Here is a 17,374-nt window from a genome sequence, read left to right as displayed (position 1 = left end):
CTTTTTTGTTTGTGCCGCCTTTTAAATTAAAAAATTTTGCTAAAAGTCCATTTGAAAGTGGAGAGCAGTAAGCTTGAGGGGGGAATGGTCCACAACTCCCTTGAAAAACAAAACCCACATGATTTGTGGTGAAAGTGGTGGAGATAATGGTTGGATTGTGTATGGGACCTACAAAAAATAAAAATAAAAATAATAATAATAAATAATATAATAAAGTGTTTTTGTAGACAAAAAAAAAAAACGGGTGTCTATAGCTGCCCCTCTTTGCACATTTTTATGTTAACAAGAATAGGGCAAAGACGAAAAAAGACAATAAGTTTTTGTTCGGTCCTCTCAAATGTGATTGGGCTTCCTGGAATTGGGCCTTTGTCTTATTCTCGGTTTAAAGATTTCGGCTTGAAAATTCTTCCAGAAAGTAGTTCATCACTGTCATCGAGCTGAATGAAATCACACTCGATAATTTTGTTGACATATAACCCTTCTTGCCTTGAGCTAAGCTGTAAATGATGTGCCTTCGAGCTGAGCGTAGTCAAACTCGAAGGTCTTTAGCAAATAGCTCTTCTCGACTCAAACTATGCTGCAAATGATGGTGCCTTTGAGTTGAGTGGAATCGAAATCGAAGGTCTTTGGCAGATAAACCTTCTGGCCTTGAGTTATGCTGCAAATGATGTGCCTTGGAGCTGAGCGTAGTCGAACTCGAAGGTCTTTGGTTGGCAGATAACCCTTCTAGCCTTGAGTTATGCTACAAATGATATGCCTTGGAGCTGAGCGTAGTCGAACTCGAAGGTCTTTTGTTGACAAATAGCCCTTCTTGCCTTGAGCTATGTTGCAAATGACGTGCCTTGGAGCTGAGCGTAGTTGAACTCGAAGGTCTTTGGTTGGCAGATAACCCTTCTAGCCTTGATTTATGTTGCAAATGAACACGATATCTTTCGTCGTGAAGTTGAAATCGTGGATGAATCCTTAGTTGTGAAGTTGAGCCTTAACTTGAATATCCTTCATCGTGAAGTTGAAATCCAAGATTGTATTTTTTCCGAGTCCAATATCCTTCGCCGTAAAGTTGAAATTGGCTCTGAATGAAACTGGGAAGCCCATTCGTCGTGAAGTTGAGCTTCGAATTGGATATCCTTCGTCGTGAAGTTGAAATCCAATCTTGTGTAGATAGGCACAATATCCTTCGCCGTGAAGTTGAAATCGTGAATTTGTGGGCACGGTATCCTCCATCGTGGAGTTGAAATCGTGGATGACCCATTCGTCGTGAAGTTGGGCCTTGACTTGAATATCTTTCGTCGTTAAGTTGAAATCCAAGTATTGTATATTGCTTTGAGTTGGATATCCTTCGTCGTGAAGTTGAAATCCAATATCGAGAAAGTTGGTTTTGAGTTTGATATCTTCCGTCGTGGAGTTGAAATATTGTTTCAAACAAATTGTGTCGCTTCGAGTTCAATATCCTTCGCTGTGAAGTTGAAATTGACTCTGAACGAGACTCGAAAAGTTGTTTTGTCGTCAGACAGTCGCCCCTTCGCTGTGAGGTCGAGCAACCACCATCAACTTTTGAATGTGCTTTTGAATCGAATATCTTTCATTTTGAAGTTGAAACTTGGCTCAAAAAGCTACAAAAAACTATGTATGCTAAAATGATCAATCGATGCTCTTAAGTATGTCTAAGATGCATGCAACATGAATTAATCTTGGACGGAGTCTTGTGCTTTGCCTGCCGATCTTGATCCTTGGAATCGATCATTAGGATGCCCTAGAATGTCGAGGATTAGGGCCTTCATCTGCACTTGCTCCCCATTTTTCAATCGTTTCACTTGTCGAGGCTCCTTTTGATGTACTCTCAGGTGATCAGATTTCTGTTTCAGAAGTGTCCTTGCTTTCATCGAAAAATTCCCGCTCTTTTCTATTTGAACGAGTGTTATGTGGATGAGGTGCGTCCGATGCTTGAGGTGGAATGTCCAGTGTTTGTACCCTTTTTTATGAGGCATCTTTTTTTAGTTCATGTGAATGCAATGAAAAAAATAAAAATTATGCGAAATATGCAAGAATGCATGTTGCATGAAATATTCGAGGCATTGGTCCAAAAATGTGTCTGTTATTATAAATAATCCTTATTGGGGACAAAAGTGTTTCGTCTTAAGAGACAATTTTTTTAAAGATATAGACACCAAACAGCTTCTAACAGGTTGATTCGTCTTCCGCCTATTTCTGTCACTGATTGAATACCCTCTCAAACCGTTCCGGCCTCTCTGATCTACTTTTTGTACTTGTCCCAAGAAATCTCGAATGGTTGCATCTCTTGTTTTCACCTTTTGCTGAGCCTGTTCCCAACGAGAACGCCATTGGAAACCTCTATCGGAGGGAATTATATTAAGCTCACTTGCTTACTTCTTGAATTCGTCAACAATGGCCTCTAATTTCAGCTATCGTTTTGCCCTCTTGTTCTCATTGTCTTTGAAGGGACTCTCCAGGTCAGTAACACTTTCTCGTCTTGCCCCTGCAACCTTTGCCAAATCGTTTCGAAAAAGTTGACTTTTGACGTGCTCGATATAAACCCGGTCCATTCTGAGTCATTTCTGTTGAAAACATTTTGATGTTTCGATATAACAAATTAAGTTAAATGAATTTTAAGATTTTACAAATGATTTTCTAAGTATATTCGATTTAATTACTCGAATATCAAATTATTACTCAAAGTCTTCAAGATCAATTTCAAACCTTACTGAATGTGTAAAATTGTGTTATATACTTAATATATTTTTGAAACAATTTTCACAAAGTATTTTGAACCAAAATCAAGCCTAAAATCAATTTTTCATAGTGATGCACCGATGCACCATGAAATAAATTGAATATCGAATGCATTTCATGCATCGATGCACATACCATGCATCGATGCAATGAGGATTTTATGAAAACATCGAATGCATTTGATGCATCGATGCACCAACCATGTATCGATGCACTCTGGCTATTTTGAAACATCGAATGCACTTGATGCATCAATGCACTCTTAGTGCACCGATGCACTAAGGGTCCATCGGTCAAAATATTTGAATTTACACTTGATGCACCGATGCACCATGGATATGCATCGATGCACTGACACTCCTAACTGAATTTATTAATTGTTTTCACACTTAAACGACTCTATTGACTCCACTAAGCATCCCCAACGTTTAGAATCAATTGAAGGAGTATTTAAACAAGTTCTAAAGCCATTGATCAACAACAAGAAAGAAAAAATCATAGAGAATCAAAGAGAAAGCATCAAATATCAAGTTTGAGCATTTCAAGCCTATTTTTCATTCAATATTCATTTTGCTTTCAAGAACACTACTTGTACTCAATTGTATTAATTTTTGAGTGTTCTTTTCTTTGTTCTAGAATTGTGCAAACAATCTACCTTGTGAGGATTTTTTTGTAAGTTTGCAAATTTGTAATCTTCTCTTTGAGAAAGAGTGTTCTCAAGAATTGGGGTATATTCTTGAGGGAGTTGTAAGGTTGTCTCTTTGGCCTCAAAAGAAAGAAAAAATTAGTGAATTTGTTGGAAAATTCTTAGTGTGAATAGCTAAGATAGTAGACGTAGACTTTGGTTGAGAAAGTTGAACCACTCTAAATCGCTGTGCAAATCTTTTCAATTTTCTGCAAAAGCTTCCACCAAAATTTTTAATTGCCAATTCACCCCCTCTTGTCTGATTTCGTCGATCGATTAACTCAACATTTGGTATCAGAGCTTGAATCATTTGAAGGTTTAACCGCATCTTGAGTAGATCCGGGAAGAGTTAAATCAATAAAGATAGCGTCCACTTCCGATTCATTCTCCATGGAAGAATCCAGACCAATTGACGTGCCTCCACACTTCAACGGAACAAATTATCGTCGTTGGAAGAGGTTTATGATGATATTTATCCAAGAATTTGATATGGAAGCTTGGATGATAATCGAGAGAGGGTATTCTTCTCCTACGAAAAAGGCAAAGAAGTGGAGTGATCAAGAACGGAAGAAAGCTCAACAAAACACAAAGGCTATGCACATGTTATGTTGTGCAATTGATCCTAATGTATATAAAGGAGTTTCTTCTTGTTCAAGTGCCAAGGTAATATGGGATAAGCTTGAAGAGATCTATGGAGACAAGGAAGAAGAAGAACCAATAAAGGTGATGTCTCTATTAGCTCTCACAGAGCCAAAGGTATCTTCTAACTCAAATAAATTAAATTCAAAATCTTTTAATGAGTTACAAGATGCTTATGATGAATTATTTTCGAAGTTTGAGACCATGAACTCCAAATATAGGAATTTGATTTCTAAATTTATAGCTAAAAATGATCTTCTTTTAAAAGCTAAAACGGACTTGGAAAAACAAAATGAAATGTTGAAAAAGGAGTTAGAGCTTTTAAAACTAAAATTTGAAAACTTTGAAAAAGGAATTTTCAAATTAAACGAACTTCTTCTAGAAACGAAAATGGATTTTGAAAATCAAAATAAACTCTTGAAGAAGGATTTAGAGCTTTCAAAAATGAAATTTGAAAGTATTGAAAAAGAAAATTTTGATTTGAAAGTTAAGTTTGAATGCTTAACAAAAGAAAAGGAGATCATTTTAAATAATTCATCTAGTTCAATAATGACAATATGTTCAAATTGTCATTATCATGGTCATAAGGAACATACTTGTCCTTTAAAGAAAGGAAAAAGATTTAAAATTAAACAAGTATGGGTTCCAAAAGGAACAAGGGCATTGAAACTAACATTCACGGATCCAAAGCAATTTGGATACCAAAATCTACTTAAATGTCTCTTGTAGGTGTGTGGGAGCAATGATGATGAAGATGATGATATTCAATATGCTCTAGCCACACATGAAAAAGGAATGGGTAACCTCTAAACTTAATGTATTTATTTTATTTGGTTGCTCATTTAGTTTATGCATGCATGAGGTTTTAAATGTTCTAAATGATTGTGTTATCTCATGTATGTTGAAAGATATTGTATGATGAACATAGTAATTTTTGGTAATGTTTTATAAAATCTAGTTCATTATATTAATTTTTGATCAAAATTGTTTTTAAAATATAATTGATAGTTGATATCGATTTTTTTCAAGAACTTTGGTTTTACAAAATTTTGACATTAAATTTTTCTTAATGATTATGCATAGATTTTTAAAATATTATAAAGATTTAATGTATAACATTTTCAAAAACTTTATGCATGTGCTCTTAATCTCGATAATCAACATTGCATAATGTTTTGTATATGAATGGATTAAAGCATAATCCGATTAGATGAATTTGACAAAAGATACAATGACTTATTTTTAAATTAAGTGTTTGCAAAATTGATTGACATTGCATCTATTTTGATTATGCTTGTTGGTCATAGAATAAAAAACATTTATATGGTGCATTTAGATTCTATTGATATGACTAATTTATGCCTAGTTACTAAGGATGAGCATGATAGTTGGTTATGGCATATAAGACTATGACTTGCTAGTATGAGCGTTTTACAACGGCTATTTCAAGGTGATTTAGTTCGAGGGTTGCCTAAACTAAAATTTGATAATGATAAAATCTGTGATGCTTGTGCTAAAGGAAAACAAAAGCGAGTTTCTTTTAAATCCATTAACGATGTATCAACTAGTATAGTATTACAATTGATCCACTTAGATCTTTTTGGGCCATCTAGAACTACTAGCTTGGGTAGAAAACAATATGCATTTGTCTTGGTAGATGACTATTCTAGATATGATTGGGTTCTATTCTTAAGTACTAAAGATAAAGCATTAGAAAAATTCATCACGTTTTCAAAAGTAATCCAAAACGAAAAAGGTTACTCTATAACTAATGTTAGGAGTGATCATGGAACTGAATTTGAAAATCTTGGATTTACTGAATTTTGTAATTCAAATGGTATTAGCCATAATTTTTCAGCACCTAGAACCCCTCAACAAAATGGAGTTGTTGAGAGGAAAAATCGAACTTTAGAAGAAATGGCTAGAACCATGCTTTGTGAAAACAATTTGCCAAAATATTTTTGGGCGGAAGCCACAAATACCGCTTGTTATCTTATTAATCGAGTAATGATTAGGCCTATTTTAAATAAAACTCCATATGAACTTTTTAAAAATAAAAGCCTAATATTAGGTATTTTCATCATTTTGGATGTAAATGTTTTGTTTTAAGCAAAGGTAAAGACAATCTTGGCAAATTTGATACTAAAAGTGATGAAGGAATTTTTCTGGGTTATTCCTTAAATTCTAAAGCTTATCGAGTATTTAATAAAAGAACTTTGGTTGTAGAAGAGTCTATACATGTTGTTTTCGATGATAATCTCCTTCCGAGGAAGGATTCTTGTTTGAATGATGATGTAGGTGTTATAAATACAAACGACATTAGACATAACGTTGGAGAACCATCATCAAAGGAAGAAATGAAAGATGAGGAAACTCATGATTCTCTCGAGAATCCAACCATTGAAGAAAGGGAAGTATCTTACCCAAGAGAGTACAACTATATCAAGGATGGTGAAATTATAGGTAATCCATCCAAAGGGGCAACAACTCAATCTTCTCTTAGAAATATTTGTAATTATGTTGCATTTATCTCATGCATAGAGCCTAATAATATTAAAGAATCATTAAAAGATGAACATTGGATTATGGCTATGCAAGAAGAGTTAAATCAATTTGAGAGAAGTAAAGTTTGGACATTAGTTGAAAGGCCTAGTAATAAATCTACTGTAGGTACTAGATGAGTATTTAGAAATAAGCTTGATGAGAGTGATAATATAGTGAGAAACAATGCTAGACTTGTTGCTCAAGGGTATACTCAAGAAGAAGGCATAGACTATGATGAAACATACGCTCACGTAGCTAGGATGGAAGCAATTAGAATGTTATTAGCATTTGCATGCTTTCATGAATTTAAATTATATCAAATGGATGTTAAAAGTGTATTTTTAAATGGTTTTATAAAAGAAGAAGTGTATGTGGAACAACCTCCAGGTTTTGAAGATTCAAAATTTCCAGATCATGTTCTTAAATTGACAAAAGCACTTTACGGTTTAAAACAAGCTCCTAGAGCTTGGTAGGAAAGATTGTCAAATTTTTTAATTGAAAAAGGTTTTTCAAAAGGGAAGGTTGACACCACATTGTTTTTAAAGCGTAAAGGTAAAGATTTATTAGTAGTTCAAATTTATGTTAATGATATAATATTTGGGTCTACTAATGATGTTCTTTGCCAAGAACGTTCTATGCTAATGCAAAGTGAATTCGAGATGAGCATGATGGGGGAGCTCTCATTTTTCTTGGGACTCCAAATCAAGCAAAGAAAAGATGACATCTTCATCAATCAAGCTAAGTACGTCAAAGACATGCTCAAGAAGTTTGGACTGGAAAATGGGAAACCACATGACACTCCAATGAGCTCATCAATATAGCTTGACATAGATGAAAGAGGTAAATGTGTGGGTGTTAAATTATATAGGTCAATGATTGGTTCTCTGCTTTATCTAAATGCAAGTAGGCCAGACATTATGTTTAATGTTTGCTTATGTGCTAGATTTCAATCATGCCCTAAGGAATCACATTTACTAGCTGTTAAGAGAATCTTTAGATACCTTAAGGGCACTCCTAATTTAGGACTTCGGTATCCTAGAGACTTTAATTTTAGCTTGCATGCCTTCTCTGATGTGGATTATGGAGGATGCAAATTAGATAGGAAAAGCACCTCCGATACTTGCCAATTCCTTGAAAATATGCTGATTTCTTGGTTTTCAAAGAAACAAAATTATGTTGCATTATCTACCACTGAAGCAGAATATATTTCAGCCGGTAGTTGTTATGCACAAGTTTTATGGATGAAACAACAACTTTTTGATTATGAAATTGAAGTAGGTACAATTCCTATCAAGTGTGACAATACTAGTGCTATTTGTCTCACTAAAAATCCCATCCAACACTCTAGAACTAAGCATATTGAAATAAGACATCACTTTATTAGAGACCACGTCACTAAAGAAGATGTAGTTCTAGAATTTGTTGAAACTTTGCATCAATTAGCAGATATCTTTATAAAACCTTTAGACAAAAAAAGATTTTGGACACTTAGGAGAGAATTAGGTTTAATTGACCTATTTTCACTTAGTGTTTAAAATATTTTTAACGTTTTTAAGAATAAATGAAAAATGCTTATAATAGTAATATTTGATTGCATTCTTTTCTATTAGTTAGGGGGAGTTTATGTTCTTTTGTGAAAACTAATTTTATGTTCAAATGTAGTTTAAGGATTAAAATTGATTGATTGAACATGATTAATTTTCAATATATGAGTTGCCAGTACCACTAGAGCTAATTAATTTAGCATTTTGAGTGTTTAAAACGGATTTTTGACATTGTTGTGCTTAATGCATCGATATACCTAACAGTGCATCGATGCATCCTTGAATGTGCATCGATACAACATGAAGGTGCACCGATGCACGCCTTGGATGTGCATCGATGCACTCTGTTGTGCATCGAGACACTAGTCGGGTTTTTGGGTTTAAATTGCTTATTTTCTTCATTCCTTAAAAATCCTAAAACCTCTCAACTCGTCGTTCGACCCTCTCTCACTCTAATCTCAAAATTACTTCAAAATCAAAGTTCTAAAGTTGGAATCCAACTACTCTTCAACTCCTAATCCTAATTCTATCATTAAATCATGCAACACATCATCACATTCTCACTTAAATCCAAAATTTCAAGGTATTATTTCAAAAACCTCTATTTTATTGATTTTTGAACTTAGGACTAGTTTTGATTAGTTCTAAGATGAACATTATATCGGGCATTGATTGTTTGATGATTTCAAACTAGATATTACAACCAATTTCATAAAAAAAACTCACAAATTTTCAAAGATTTTTCAAATTTTCAAAGAATTTTTGAATTTTCGAAATTAAACATTTTTTATCGAAAATCTGAATTTAATTTTTAAATTTGATGTTTTTGTTTTAATTATGTTGTTTTCATGAAAAACTATACATATTTTAAATTTTCAAACATTGTTTTATAAATAGTTTTTTAAAACTATGCCCATTAGGATTTGATTTAGAGAACCTTGAATTATTGAGGACTCAATTGAGTTTTGGGATTGATTAAATTGCATACATGTGTTTCAATTTGCAGGTTATATTCCTTTTTCCGATTCCTAAACCATGTCTAATCCCAAACGCCCTAGAACGTCATCGAGTCGTTCTCGTTCAAACCAACCTCCAAATCTTATTCCTCCTCCACCTAATAGTCTAATAGGATCTCGTTTTAATATGCCTGAACGTCATAGAGACGAATTGTACTCTAGGTACAAAAATTCTTTCCAATATTATATAATTCAGGAAGAGCGTATTCATTCTCTTCAAGCCATGATTGATATTGACTTCGAATACCTTCCGATTCTTAAAACTTGGAAGTTTGATAAATTATTTCACCTCAAACCTATCGTCTATCAACAGTTAGTCCACATCTTCTACTCCAATGCGATATGCATTCAAAACCAAACTCAATATGGGATTATAACCATTAGATCCTATCTTTTAGGCCAATATATTAATATTGACCCTGAGACTATAACTTTCCGTTTTGGGTTAGCTGATGATGGGTTATATAATAAGAATGAAAATGTGGAATATCCCTATGTTCCAAACTCTAGTGTTAGTACTCTACGCTCTCATCACGATCGTTTTCTTCATTTGATGATCTCTTGGTGGTTTAGACCATCCGGAGGTAGGTACTCCACTCTTCGTACTAGGGATTTATGGTGGATGCACTGTATTAAGAATAAGGTCAAAATAAATCTGCCCTACTTTATATTTAGTCAACTAGTGGACATCATAAACATTGTTCCTTCAAAACATGTCGAAACATTAATTTATGGATGTCTTTTTAGTAACCTTTTTATAAAACTCGGTCTAAACATCTCTCTCGACAATCCTATCCCTCTCCAAAATCAAATTGATCTCACCTCATTGAAGAAAGCAGATTGGAAACAAGACGAGGAAACCGGTCTTTGGGTATTTCGACCCGGTAAGCAAACTCCGGGAGCTAGTTCTTCACGAGCTGCTCCTTGCTCTTCTCGTGCTCCTCCTCTTCCGGCACCGACTGCTGATGATGATCCTGAGTTTCAACAACTTATGCAAGATATCGACGATCATGTACCAGACGATGAGCCTGCACCGGAACCAGCACGACAAGAAGATCAAACGCCACCCTATTTTCGATCTTTCTTAGAGTCGTTTGATCTGAGGTTTGTCTCCATGGAGTCTCAGATTACTGAGTTTCAGCGGGAGATGCGTGAACGTATGGACGCTCTCACTCTTGAAGTTCGAGCTCATTATCATTCTCTTCCCGATCCTCCGATGGAGTGAATTTGTTTCCTTGTTATGCTTTCTTGGTTTTCTAAAACTTGGATTGATTTTGATGTTTATGGATTGTTTATTTTGGATCCTTAAATGTTTGAATTTGTTAGGAATTATGATTTGGATGCTTGACTGATTTAACTTATTATATATTTGGTTTGATTTTAACTTTATTATTTTTGAGCTTAATGTTTCTTAATTTTTGCATCATATTAGTTTATTATGACCAATTATGCCATTTCACATTTGATTATGAATATTGATTATGAAACTAATGGCTAATCTCTCTTTTTATCTTTGATCTTAGCAGCTTAAGCTATATATATATATATATATTTAATCAATTGACTATGTTTTTCAAAACCTTGTTTAAATTGATTTTTTAAGTCTTTTTTGATTTAACAAAAAGGGGAAGAAGTGTTAAGTGTTAAAATGTTTTAAAGGTGAGAAGTGTTAAAGTGTTAAAATGTTTTAAAGAGGAGAAGTGTTAAAGTAAGGGGAGTAATTTCAAACTTAATTTTTCAAAATTTATTTTCAAAGAAAATCTTAAAATTACACACATGTTTTGTTATATCAAAAAGGGGGAGATTGTTGAAAACATTTTGATGTTTCGATATAATAAATTAAGTTAAATGAATTTTAAGATTTTACAAATGATTTTCTAAGTATATTCGATTTAATTACTCGAATATCAAATTATTACTCCAAGTCTTCAAGATCAATTTCAAACCTTACTAAATGTGTAAAATTGTGTTTTATACTTAATATATTTTTGAAACAATTTTCACAAAGTATTTTGAACCAAAATCAAGCCTAAAATTAATTTTTCATAGTGATGCATCGATGCACCAATTCATGCATCGATGCACCATGAAAAAAATTAAACATCGAATGCATTTCATGCATCGATGCTCATACCATACATCGATGCACTGAGGATTTTATGAAAACATCGAATGCATTTGATACATCGATGCACTCTGGCTATTTTGAAACATCAAATGCACTTGATGCATCGATGAACTCTTAGTGCACCGATGCACTAAGGGTCCAACGGTCAAAATATTTGAATTTACACTTGATGCACCGATGCACCATGGATATGCATTGATGCACTGACGCTCCCAACTGAATTTATTAATTGTATTCACACTTAAACGACTCTATTGACTTCACTAAGCATCCCCAACGTTCAGAATCAATTGAAGGTGTATTTAAACAAGTTCTAAAGCCATTGATCAACAACAAGAAAGAAGAAATCATAGAGAATCAAAGAGAAAGCATCAAACGTCAAGTTTGAGCATTTAAAGCTATTTTTCGTTCAATATTCATTTTGCTTTCAAGAACACTACTTGTACTCAATTGTATTAATTTTTGAGTGTTCTTTTCTTTGTTCTAGAATTGTGCAAACAATCTACCTTGTGATGATTTCCTTGTAAGTTTGCAAATTTGTAATCTTCTCTTTGAGAAAGAGTGTTCTCAAGAATTGGGTATATTCTTGAGGGAGTTGTAAGGTTATCTCTTTGGCCTCAAAAGAAAGAACAAATTAGTGAATTTGTTGGAAAATCCTTAGTGTGGATAGCTAAGGTAGTGGACGTAGACTTTGGTTGAGAAAGTCGAACCACTCTAAATCGCTGTGCAAATCTTTTCAATTTTTTGCAAAAGCTTCCACCAAAAATTTTAATTGCCAATTCACCCCCTCTTGGCCGATTTCGTCGATTGATTAACTCAACACTTTCTAACCATAGCCGAACTTCTGAGCTTTTCATCTCTTGTATTATAACCCCTTTGTCCATTAATGCAAATTATTTAGGTTTAACGAACACATTTTAGTGGATCAACACCTCTTTTAAATGATGCAAATGATAAAAATAAAATGAAAGAAAACAAAAAAAATGAAGGAAAAAGTTAGTGGGATAATGATAATAATCAAAACAATAATGAAAATAAAAAGTCCTACCCCTCATGATATCTAACCCACATGCTTATTATTCCTACTCGGACATGCTTTCTACCCTGCATGCTAGTTTTAAGCAAATCCTAACAACATATATTTCTAGTTCACATGCTCTGAATAGAAAATAAAGCAGGAAATAATCTCAAAACAGCCTAGGGTTTGAAATGAAGTTTTGGGGTAGGCTCTAATTCCTTGTACTCTCCCGGTTTAAGTTCTAAAAAAGGTACTCGAGTTCTCCTTGCTGGTGCCCCCTTGGGCTTGCCAGACCCTTAGTCCTAAACCCATTACAAGCTTATGTTGACTAAGTTAAACTCGATATGATATATTCCCTTATGCCCATACAGTGAATAAATTCACACGAAAGCATAAGGTATATGAATCCCGAAGGTTACTTGCTAGGCCCATACGGAGAATAAATTCTCACGAGAGCGTTGTTTTTACCCCCACTGAAGACGGGTTTGGAGCTCGGGTATAGAGCCAGAGATAGAAACTTTTAAAAATCTGAAATCGTTGAGAAAAAATGTCAGTACAACTATTTTTTTTTGAAAAATAATCAAAGGTAAAAAATTGGAATCGAATAAATAAATTAAAATTAAAATTTACTATTTTCGCATAAAAGACAACCGAAAATTAATTATGGCCTGACTTACTTACTTGTCCCCAGCAGAGTCGCCAAGCTGTCACGACCATCTTTTGGTTGGGCCCGGAATTGGGCCGCGACTTGAATAAATGGGTTAGAAACGCCACCGATCGTTTTAAAAATATTTAGGTAGATCGGACATCATCTTACATGATCTGCGTTTTACCAAAAATGTATCGGGTTCGGGAGTCGGTTACGGTCAAAGAAGGATTAGCACCCTTGAACCGCCCTTTCAGTACCAATTAATTTGTCAGTTATCTTAATCACGAAAATCAAAATTTAAAAACCCGACTCGAATTTCTTACCTTTGATTGATTGTAATTACTACTGAAAAAGACAAAAAGAACATTAAATTGAAAAAAATAAAAGAAATAAAGGAATATCAAATAAAAAGGGGAAAAGGTTAAAAATGGTTTTAAAAATAAATAAATAAATATTAAAAAATATTAAAAGGGTTGATAAAATAATAATGAGAAATAAAAAATAAAAAAATACTAAAATTTTTAAAAAAATGAATCTTTAAAATGAAAAAAATGTTTAAATTGAAATGGGTAGGTAACCTACTAATTTAACCCATTACATATAGGGTTAACATGGAGCAGAATACTCATTTTTTCACTTCTTTTTAGCTGGTCATGTCTTCAGTTACTAATAAGCTAAGATATCTCTAATTAGCCAAAGGCACAATCATAACAATTCGAGTTGAATCAAAGGTGAACGAACAAAACAATCACACAAAGTATTTTATATGGTCAATTTATCATAAATGGAATCCACTTGATTCAAAAACAGTTTATACCACCATAATTATCCAAAGTTACGAACTACAAACATTAGAAAAAATAAAAGGCATTTGCAAGCTTTGCTAATTGGACTACATATGTACCTACACCACCTAAAGCTGTGGTAACCAGGTTGCAGCCATCTTTCATCGAGTTTAAGCCATGCATTTTGGGTGAGTGACTGGTGAGCTACGAGGCCAGCGATCGACAAAGTTGCAGCTTCAGCAGCAGATACCTCTGGAGGCCTTATGATAACTCCGTAAAAGGCCACATTTTGGGACCTTTTAACTTAAGTTATTGAATGTCTAAAGGCTCATTTAGGACCATGTAGATGCATTTAGAAGCATTTAGTTGCATGTGGTGGATTTCGGTTTGCCATGGCATTTTACTTTTACAGCAGTGCTGCTTTATGGGAAAGGTATTTGTCTGATGATGTGCAAGTATTGAGACCAAGGAAAAGAGGAAAGAAAATGCCGTGACAAAAGGAGATTGCTGAGCAAAATGAATTTTCCAAGTTCAATTCGACATTTCGAAAGTGCTTACATTGCGAGAAGATATTTTTGAAGCCAGCTGTATCCAACTTTCCGTGATTTACTGGAGGGGTCGGCGCTGCTACATCCGATCATGCTGACCACATCGCCTGCTCTGTAGATCTTGTCTTTCCTTGGGCGTCTGCAGTAGAATTATGTCGGGTACTCAACCAGCTACCCAGGCTGTAACATAGCCTGCCCTGCCCGACTCTCAAGTAACTTAACCATGGTTTTGGGGTTTCCTAAGAAAGTTAACACCAAGTACTAGGATTAGTTTTCCCCTATAAACAGAGGATAAAGCCACATTGTTAAAGACTTTGGTTCCACCCGGTTTAGAGCTTAAAAAGTTAGAGAGAGAAGGTATCATCTTTCTCCGTCAATCCTACTTGCCGTGGCATTTCTCCGTGACAAGCCTGCGAGAGTGGCGTTCTAGGCATCTTATAGGAGCTAGTTTGCTAGGGATAGTTTGTGGTGGCTGAGGGAAGCTCCGGCAGTGTACGTCGAAGGGTTTTTCTCCTTTTCTTTTCATATTTTATTATTTGGGTTGTAAGGAACAGATAATCTTGCTTTGAGCTTGCTTATTTCGAACCCCACTATGAACTAATCCTATTTGGTGGGAGTTCATTTTGGATGTTTAAGTTTTATTTCAATGAATGGTTGATTTTTCTATACTATAATTTGTTTTTTTATGGAGTTTAATGCCTTAAGGTTGTAGGAGCTACGAGAGTAGCCATTCCTTAGGAGATTCGAGAGTAACCATTCCTTAGGAGATTCTTAGGGTTCGAGAGAATACCTAGGTAACATATCCTTAGTGTTCGAGAGAAACTAGGGAGGAACTACATAAACAAGGGGTTCTAGGTAGTAACTAGGCCTAATCCACCTTAGAGATAAGGCTAGGATTTCATTCGACTAAAAGGAGTTGTGCATGAACGATAGGTTATATGTTAATGCTGTCGCAAAAAGGTATTACTGAGATATCTTGTTATCTGGACCAATAGGATCACTGCAGGGGTTTACGCCAATCAGTTTTGCCAGGGCATCTTTAATCTGTCGAGTCCCTTACTATAGATAGCATAGGGCACCTTAGTAGACTATGTCGGGCAGACTAGGTATAGAAGAAAGACCATTCAGAGAAGTAGACTTAGATTTTCCTTAGTGACTTCTATCACTCACTTCCATAGTTGCTTGTCGTATGAGAAAGCCAAAGTCCTATTAATCAAATCATATATTTACATTTTATTTTGCCTTGACATTTTTATTTGTTTGCATTAAACACAATCTATTTTGCCACGACATATCCATTTGCTACCACATTACCATCGTTCCATCTCCACATCAGTCATTCCATTTTGCCCCTGCATTATCATTTGTATATACCATTACTAACTTTACTTAGGTGACAAAGTAAACTGCCTTGATAAACTTATTTAATTTCCTCCAATCCCTGTGGAGACGATACTCACTTATCACTGTATTACTTGTTCGATTGTGTATACTTGCACATATATCCGCACTAATTTTATAGTACCCACAAGAGAGGACACCTTGAAACTGTGGAAACCTCCTTAGCCACAGTGTATTCAGCTAGTGCATCCTCGTTTCCAAGTACAGTGAAAACTTTATCCCCAACTTTGAAACTCTTGACCTCTAATCCAACCTGCATGATTTCTTTAGTCGCGTCGATATCAGGAACGTGGGGGCATTTGCGAGGCAAGAATGTTCGTGCATATCCACTCTGTAGTCTCCAGTCGATGGGGTTAATACTAGAGCCGCCTCTACTTTGATCAAAACTTTATCTTTTCCTAGGGTGGGAACCGGTACTTCAACAACCTTTAAATCGGTGACTCCTCTGCTATATTTACTGTACTGAGCGACGTACATCAAATTACTCCATTATTTCAAAACTTTTTATCATAGGAAATGAAAATTGCAGCTCTCTTCCCCCATTTCTTTTTCATTTGTGATGCCTTTTAAATTAAGAAAAATTGCTAAAAGTCCATTTGAAAGTGGATAGTAGTAAGCTTGATGGGGAAGTGGTCCACAACTCCGCTGAAAAACAAAACCCACGTGATTTGTGGTGAAAGTGGTGGAGATAATGGTTGGGTAGTGTATGAGGCCTACAAATAATAATAATAATAATAATAATAAATAATATAATAAAGTGTTTTTGTAGACCCGGATAAAAATGGGTGTATACAATGTGGTTCGAGTCTACTTGGTAACCAACATACACTTTTTATCCTTTTATTTACGAACCAAAAAATGATGATTCGCAAACAATTTATCGAACGTTTTATTTATTTATACCCCAAATACCACCGTGCCACATCTTGTAGTTGATTCCCTTTTATTTGACCAATGTTGGCTAAGAGAACCTGAAATAGGAGATCAGCGCTAGACCCATCATTTAAGGCTCCAGCTTCCAAAGTTTTCATGGTTCCACCTATTTCATTATTTTACTTGCCTAGTAATAGTTGTTTGTTCATTACACGGTTTTAGTTGTGTGTGGTTTAATGTTTCCTTTTTATCGGTGGTTGATTCTTACAGAACTGCGTCTATTCATGCACCAATTACCTCAAGTCAAGGGAAATAGTGACTGCACCTTTGATCCACATTCCACAATCCAAGGTGCATGGATTATCGCTTTCTTACATAAGCAAATACGTTGGGAAACCATATCACTGTTAAAAATTAAACATTCATAACAAAGAAATCCTTATCAACTCCTCCCTCAGACTTTCTCTGTAGCATTAGTATTAATAGAGTGCAAGCAATATAGCAGGTGCCAGTCCCTCCATAAAAGCAGAGACAATTAATGCTATCCTTTATTCTTTTTCAAGTGAACGACACTTATGCGTATACGAGATTTTATGTTATGAGATAAATTTATAAAATTTTAAAAGACGAATTTTAAAAGCAGAGACAATTAATGCTATCCTTTATTCTTTTTCAATTGATTTGTCATAGCATTTTTATTTTACTTGTTCATATTTTCTTTTTAGTTAACTTTATTTTTTTTACTGTCCTTAATTTTTCTTCATTTATTTTTCTAGGTACATATCCCGAAGCA

The 17,374-nt window shown here is 34.6% G+C and overlaps 1 pseudogene; it reads right to left on the bottom strand.

The window, feature by feature from the left end:
- Positions 1-13,773: 13,773 nt before the first annotated feature.
- Positions 13,774-16,185, bottom strand: LOC120188925 (annotated as a pseudogene).
- Positions 16,186-17,374: the final 1,189 nt, after the last annotated feature.

The sequence above is a fragment of the Hibiscus syriacus genome, unplaced genomic scaffold (assembly GCF_006381635.1).
Source record: "Hibiscus syriacus cultivar Baekdansim isolate YM2019G1 unplaced genomic scaffold, ASM638163v2 tig00116951_pilon, whole genome shotgun sequence".
NCBI lineage: Eukaryota > Viridiplantae > Streptophyta > Magnoliopsida > Malvales > Malvaceae > Hibiscus > Hibiscus syriacus.
Note: the sequence above shows the minus strand (reverse complement) of the source record. Positions and strands in the feature narration are given on the sequence as shown.